The sequence below is a fragment of the Dipodomys ordii genome, unplaced genomic scaffold (assembly GCF_000151885.1).
Source record: "Dipodomys ordii isolate 6190 unplaced genomic scaffold, Dord_2.0 Scaffold67, whole genome shotgun sequence".
In the NCBI taxonomy this organism is placed as follows: Eukaryota; Metazoa; Chordata; class Mammalia; order Rodentia; family Heteromyidae; genus Dipodomys; species Dipodomys ordii.
Window position 1 is genome coordinate 8,782,214 of NW_012267283.1, and position 7,465 is coordinate 8,789,678.

Here is a 7,465-nt window from a genome sequence, read left to right on the forward strand (position 1 = left end):
GCGCGATCACAGCTCCCCCGCGGCCCCCATCCCGTGCCCCACCTCCTCCTGGCGCGGCTGCCCGCCCAGCGGCACGGGGTCTAGGTTTCGGGATCTCCTGTTTGTTTAATGAAAGGAAAGGAGCAAAAGGCTTGGAGGGCGGGGGTGGAAGGTGGGGGCGGAGGGGGAGGCGGGGAGGCTCCGGGCCGCGCATGCTCGGTGACAGACACCCAGCGCTCGCTGGAGAGTCCGGGCGGTGCAAGTACAGAGAGCCAGTCGAGCGAGCTGGAGCCCCCCCCTCCCCCGAGCCTTGGGGTTCCCGGCACGCAGCACGGGAAACCCGCCGCCCGCGTGCCCTGCTTGGGGACTCCGGGGCTCCCCCGGTGCCGGGCGCAGTGGCGGGACGCCCCCCACCCCACCCGGGACATTGGTTTCTGCTGCCAGCAGACGCTTTTTTCTTTTTCAACCCCCAGGCTCTCCTTGACCCTGGATGTTTCTTTCCTGCCTCCATTGGGGATCCCGTGGGGTTCCGTAATGCCTCGGCCCCAGAGGTCCAGAAGAAAACGCAGGCTGTGGGCAGCGACCTGAACCGAACGGAACCTTCCGACTCGGGGCGTCTTCCAACTTCCACTTGCTGGAGAGCCGGGGTGAGGGCGGGGGAAGGAGGGGTAGTGATCACTCCAGGGCCCTCCAAACAGGTTTGGTGGGTAGAAGGTGGAGCGTGAGGGTGAGGACGAGGTGGGAGAGGAAAGGTGAGTCTCCCAGAGCCCCATACTCAGCCTGCTGGGCTAACACCATTAGAGGAGACATTGGGAGAGGGAGAGGGAGACAGACAGACAGAGTGGGGGGAGCGAGAGGGAGAGAGAGACAGAGAGACAACAGAATCATTGTCCCTTGCTTCCTGTGTGAGAGCCACGTTCGACCTTCATAACTCGGGCTTCTGGCTACTTGGTGAAGTTCAAGAACTGTCAACTCGAAGAGAATCCGAGCCTGCTGTGGTACAGTAACCCGAGGCCAGGCGCCACGCTGAGCAGAGCCTTTGCGAGTGCAGTGGAAACTCTTGTGGGGTGAGATGGTTCTATGTATCAAACAGGTAACGGGTTAGGGCCCACCCCGAAACTTCCATTTTCTCCTCTCCCTTGAATCTTTACTGGCTTCCCCTCTGTTTTCTCCCCTGCAGAAAAGACATGCTCATCCAGGGAACTTCTGGTAAGGGTATTCCATCTACCCTGCTCACTCATCCCTTCCAGGATCCTCGCCTTTGGTCACCTGCCATTGGGAGGGCAGGGGAGGGCGGGGAAGGGGGAAGCAGCCTTCTCTGTGCAAATCTTTTCCAAGCTTTCATTGCAGATCGCCTCTGAGTGCTTCCACTAGGCAGTGCAAGCCAGCAGATGCTTTCCTGCTGAACTCTGACCCAGGGCCCATTCATCTTCCCAGTAATAATGCCAAATGACAGTCAAACAGCAGGACAATTAGATCAAACCTTAGGGTGTACCCCAAGGAGAGAAAACCAGCATGTTTAAATAACCCCGACAACAGCAAGGCTTGGGATGAAGGACTTAAGAGGAAGAAGAGAAGAATGGAAAAGTTCTTCAAAGAAGAAAGTGGATGGATGTATGACGGGTGCCTTCCTTCCCCCTGTGACTCCTTCAGATAGGAAAGGTGCGCTCCTCGCCAGCCCTGCCCCCACATAAGCACTAAAAGCAAGGGTGGGTTTGAATGAATTCAAGAACTAGAAGAGACCCAGAAGAGAGATGGGGCTTAGGTAGAGGCACAAGTCTCAACTTTCTGGTTTTCTCAATAGGAGACAGAACTAAAGTGATCCTTCTTCCAGTTAGTCCAAGAAGCAAACCTCTCTTGTTTGAGCCTAGCTTCGGGTGACATGGAAAAGGACACCATCTTAAAGCACAATGTAACTCTGATAAAAGTCTAGGATGAAGGAGACCACATAAGTTTGGAGTTGCAAATTAGGTGGAATCCCTTTATTAAAGCACTTGTAGAGGACCCTGATAATGTCATTCTAGAATAGAATTTTACTGCTCAGGAAATGTCTGGGAAGCGCAAGGAGACATTAAATGAGATGATGTTGTAAAACATTTCACACAGTGCGGACCACATAACAAGTTCTCCAAAATATGTATCTCTTATTGGATATTAACATGCTCACTACTGTGATTTTTTTAAACAAAGACTAATAACATCTTTTCTCTTAAGTTTAAACCAGTAAAACAGATGAATGCCACATGTTTCACAATTTTCTTTCTGGCTATTTTCTGGTCTCCTCCTTACCCATCATCCTGATATAAAAAAGCATGCTATTACAAAAAGAAAAAAAAACTCAACTCAAATCTAGACATAGGTTGAAACCACACTGTCTTCCTGTAATATGCCTGAAGCATTATATTTTTTTCTATTTGTATATCACAATAATTAGGGATCCCAGCTGTCTGCCAGAGTTTCTTGTAACAATCCACTACATAGGCAAACAGCCTTTATATTGTTTTCTTTCCTTCTAATTTTAGCTATCAAAGGTGTAGTTATAGAATGCCTGGAACCAATTAATTAGTTTCACATCTGCAGATGATTTTGAAAGACAGATGAGTTTGAGAGAATTCCAGTGGTTCCAGATATTTTTAGTGGTCCTTACATTCAGGTTGCAGATTTAATACTCATTGTCCCTTACCACATAAAGACAATATCTAACATTATATCTGTCTCCAGATACCAACAAGTGTCTACTGCTTTTCCCCTCACATTAGCCAGCATTGTATCTAATCAGAACATATATTATTGACACAAAATTAATTCAGGTATTAATAAAAATAAGTAATATATAAAGCAATTGTACATTAAGTTCCCCAGGAGTAATGGATACTATAGAAATACCTTGATTCTTGGAAAATGATGTGATAATCATTTCATGAGGTTAAGAATTGGTGAAATAATGTAAGTAGTTTGTAATGATGCATTATATATACATAGACATGTATGTACAATATCAAAGTTTTGCTTTGACTCTTTTCCAAAAAACATAAAGAGCATCCTATTTGCACTTGAATTATAACCCTACCTATAATTTTGGTCATTTCCAAATACCACTCAAATGGGACAAACATCTTATTTATTCTATATGTTATGTATCTATAAGTGTAAAAACATTCCTATCACCCTGCTCACATAAAATTAAACTTTGTTGTTGTTATTGTTGGTTGTGGGACCTGTACTCTGGGCCTGGGTGCTGTCCCTCAGCTCTTCAGCTCAAGGATAATACTCCACTTCCAGCTTTTTCTACTTATGTGGTGCTGAGTAATCCAATTCAGGGCCTCATGCATACAAGTCAAGTACTCTACCACTGAGCCACCTTCCCAGCCCCAAACTAAGAACTCTTAGCACATCAATTCTTTTTGTTTATCAAACTTACTCCAATCTGGGTTGGTTGTGAGCCATTCAAGGACAGAAATTTCTTTTCATTTGTAATGCCTTATGAAGTACCTAAGTAGTATATATTTAGGAAGTATATGAATGCATTAAGAATGAATGCATATCCCAGAATTAATTTATGCTGGTAATATGTTGACTTTGAAAAAGATTTCCTAGTGCCATGGCACTTGGCAGTCTGAATATGTGATAAGGTCAATAGATAATCATTTTTAAGCTTTTGTATGTGATTATCTAAAAATGAGAGCCTTGATGAGAAAGGCAAAGCAGGTTTCTGCGAGCAATTTTTATTCCTTGGAAACAGATAAATCAAGCTCCTTCTAATTGTTCTAGTGCAGCAAGTGAATGCATGTTGGCTCAAAGTGTATTTTTAGTCAAGGGACAGCTCTATGCTGACAAACTAATCCACCAGAATAATGTGCTAAAGTTCCCTCATTTAAGAATGAAATGATCAGTTCAATAGTGGTTAGGCATTTTTGTCTTCAAAAGAAATAATCCAAAATGTGAAAAGAATCACCCCAGGATCCTACCTCAGCATTTCTGTTATAACCTAAATGAAAGGTACCAGTAAAAGGTTGGTTCTATTTTTAAAGATGAGGATGAGCATGAGCAAGGGTGGTGAAGGGAGTCTAGGCTGAGAAAGGTCTCAGCTCTGACCCAAACCAATTGAAGACAAGGAAAAGAAAATGAGAGAACCAAATGGTTCATGTCATATTTGTCTTTTCTCTTTTACTCATTCATACAACTAATAAGAGAGTTTCTTGACAATGACATGAGAGAAGAAAGAGATCCAAAGACAGATGCCATAGTCTTCCATAACTTCATTTGAAGTAGCACACCATCAACCCTGCTGTGTACTAAAAGCCATACAGACAGACCAATCCTAGTAATGTAATCAGATTATTTCAATTGATTCACAATTTTAGGGTATCCGTGCTTCTTGTAGGGAAACCAACTGATATGAATCTCATGTGTGTGTGCACAGTATGTGCAAATGCACATGCCAGTAGTCCTAGGGATTGAACACAGGACTTGGTGCTGCCCCTGAGCTTTTCTGCTCAAGGTTAGAGCTCTACCACTTGAACCACAGCTCTGCTTCTGAATTTTTTTTATAATTAATTGGAGATAAAGTCTGTGAGACTTTCCTTCCTGGCTGTCTTTTAACCACCATTCTCAGAGCTCAGCCTCCTGAGTAGCTAGGATTACAGGCATGAGCCACCAGCACCTGGAGCTCCTGCTTCTTTTAAACTTGTGGACTCATCTCAGTCACCTTGGACCTAATGTTAGCTACTACTTCCTGTACTTTGATATCTAGATTTCTCCATATATCATACTTTACATTCTTGGTTAATGCCTCTTATGGCCCAGTCTCTTGGACCCATGCATATCTGTTGCTGGAACTTCTACCAAGTTTCCATACCTAAGCTAGTGGCACCTGTTGTTGATACCTCCACTCTTTGGTTCCCATCCTGGCACATTCCTTGTCATCTCCTTTTACATACCGAAAGGGAATTAGGAGAATCAGGACTCAACCTTCTTTTTGGACTTGACAAGATGTAAACCATTTCACTGTTAGCATTTCCTGTCTGTGAATTATGCCCCAATCCAGGGGAAGCAGAACTGCCAAAGTCCATTTATCTTTGTTTAATGCCCCCATGTTGCCAATCTGGAATCATTCATTCCCAATGGCTGATATATGCTATTGGTGTCTTCCTTTTCATCATCTTTAAATTACTAAATTACTCAATCATCACTTTTTAATAGTCTAGACCAGAGATCAACAAATGTACTCTGTGATAGACCAGATAATATATATTTTAGACTTCGTGGGCCATATGGTCTCTGTCATAGCTACTCAACTCCACAGCCATGGACAATGCATAAAAAAAAGGAATGGCTTTGTTCCAGTGTATTTTTTTCTATAAAACAGGTGGTAGGCTGGGTTTGTTCCATAAGCTATAGTTTGACAACTCTCAAGTTTAATCTTTTATTTTCTGCTTTTCACCTCTGTCATTAGCAATATGTTGGGTAGAAAAATCCTGAACATTTCTTTCTATGCTGCTTGTAGGAAAATCATAAAAACTAGGGCACTGGGGAAGAAAAGCTTAGTCCGTATTGACTTGGGAAATCTTTGTCAGTAAGCATGGCTTTCACAACATAGTAAGAATGTAGTCATTTTTTCTATTTGTAAATTGATTTATTATGTTTTCCACATGGCGCACTGTCAGCAACAGTAACTATACTATTTTTAGCTTAAAAGTAATTTGTACAACCCAAGGAGTCTAATGAGAGGAATATTTTAAAGGAAATGAGAAAATCATGTCAGCAAGTTATCCTGCCTTTTAAAATACAACAGGTAAATATTCTAATTATGACTAGCACCTTAGGAAAGCTGCCTCTCTAAAGATAAATAAACTCAACTCCAATTTAAAAGAAATTCTTATATAAGTCCCAGTATAGGAACAACATCTCTACTGAGTTCAATGCATACACTAGCTGAGATTTTATATTAAGCCAACGTTATGAAAGTCAGACTATCTAAACACTTCATTCCTACAAAGTGATCTTCAAATTCAACACAGTCCCTATTAAAATAACAGCATTCTCGCAGAAATACAAAAATACTTATGCAATTCTTATGGAATCGCAAATAGTCCAAATAACCAAAATGATTTTTGAGGAAGAAAAACAAAATTGGAGGTCTCACTCTTCATGATTTCAAAACCTACTACAAAGCTAATCAAAACAGTGTGGCACTGGCATAAAGACAGACATACAGGCCCCTGAAATAGAATAGAGAGCCCAGAAATACACCCTCACATATGGTCAAAATGATTTTTGCCAAGTGTGCCAAGACTATTCAATAGAAAAAAAGACAGTCTTCAACAAATGGTGCTGGAAGAGCTGCTAATCCACATGCAAAATAATGACACTGGACTCCCATTTCCTACCACATATACAAGCAAACTTTTCCTTTTGTGCCAATCCTAGGATTGAAACTCAGAGCAAGGGCACAATCCCTTAGTTATTTTTTTTTTACTCAAGGCTGGCATTATACCACTTGAGCCACCATTCCACTTCTGGCTTCATGGTGATTAATCAAGAGTAGGAGTCTTATGAACTTTTCTTCCTGGGCTGAGTTTGAACTGTGATTCTCAAATCTCAGCCTCCTGGGTAACTAGGATCATAGACATGAAACACCATTGCCCAGGCTTGAAGTAAACTTAAAATGAATAAAAGATGTAAGTATAACAACTAAAACTATGACACTTTTAAAAAAAGAAAACAAAGGGAAATATTCTATAACATCATATTTGGCCATGGTTTTCAATTTTTCCCCCTTTTAATCCTTTTATTCTTAAAACCCAACATCTGAAACAAGGTGAGGGAAAGGAGCTGCTTTTTTTCTGGTTGACTTCTTCGTTTTCATTTCTCAGTCTGGCTCTTATATTTTTATTGACTTATTGACTTTCTATCTATCCTGTCTCAAACTAATTTTTTTTGCCAGTCCTGGGGCTTGAACTCAGGGCCTGACCACTGTCTCTGAGCTTCTTTGGCTCAAGACTAGCACTCTACCACTTGAGCCACATTTCCACTTCTGTTAACCATGGCTTTCTTAGACATAACAAAAAGAAAAAAAGAAAAGATTTGTTTAAAGACTTTGTACATCAAAAGACACTATCAGCAAAATGAGAGGAAAACTCCATGGAACAAGCAAAACTTTTGAAAATGAATATATGGTATATCTATATCTAGACAGATGAATAGATTTAGAGGATATTAATGTGTTAGATATTAACATCTGACGTTTGAACTCAGATCTGTAGGCTTGATTGGCTAGTACTCTATTGCTTGCTTGGCTATTCTAGTTATTTTGTTATTCTAGTTATTTCGGAGATGGGGTCTCATGGATTATATTGTCCAAGCTGGCTTCAAGCTGTGATCCTCTAGCTCTTAGCCTCCTAAGTAAGCTGGATTATAAGCATGAGCTCCCAGGCTTGGCTGCAGAATATATATATATATATATATATATATATATATATATATA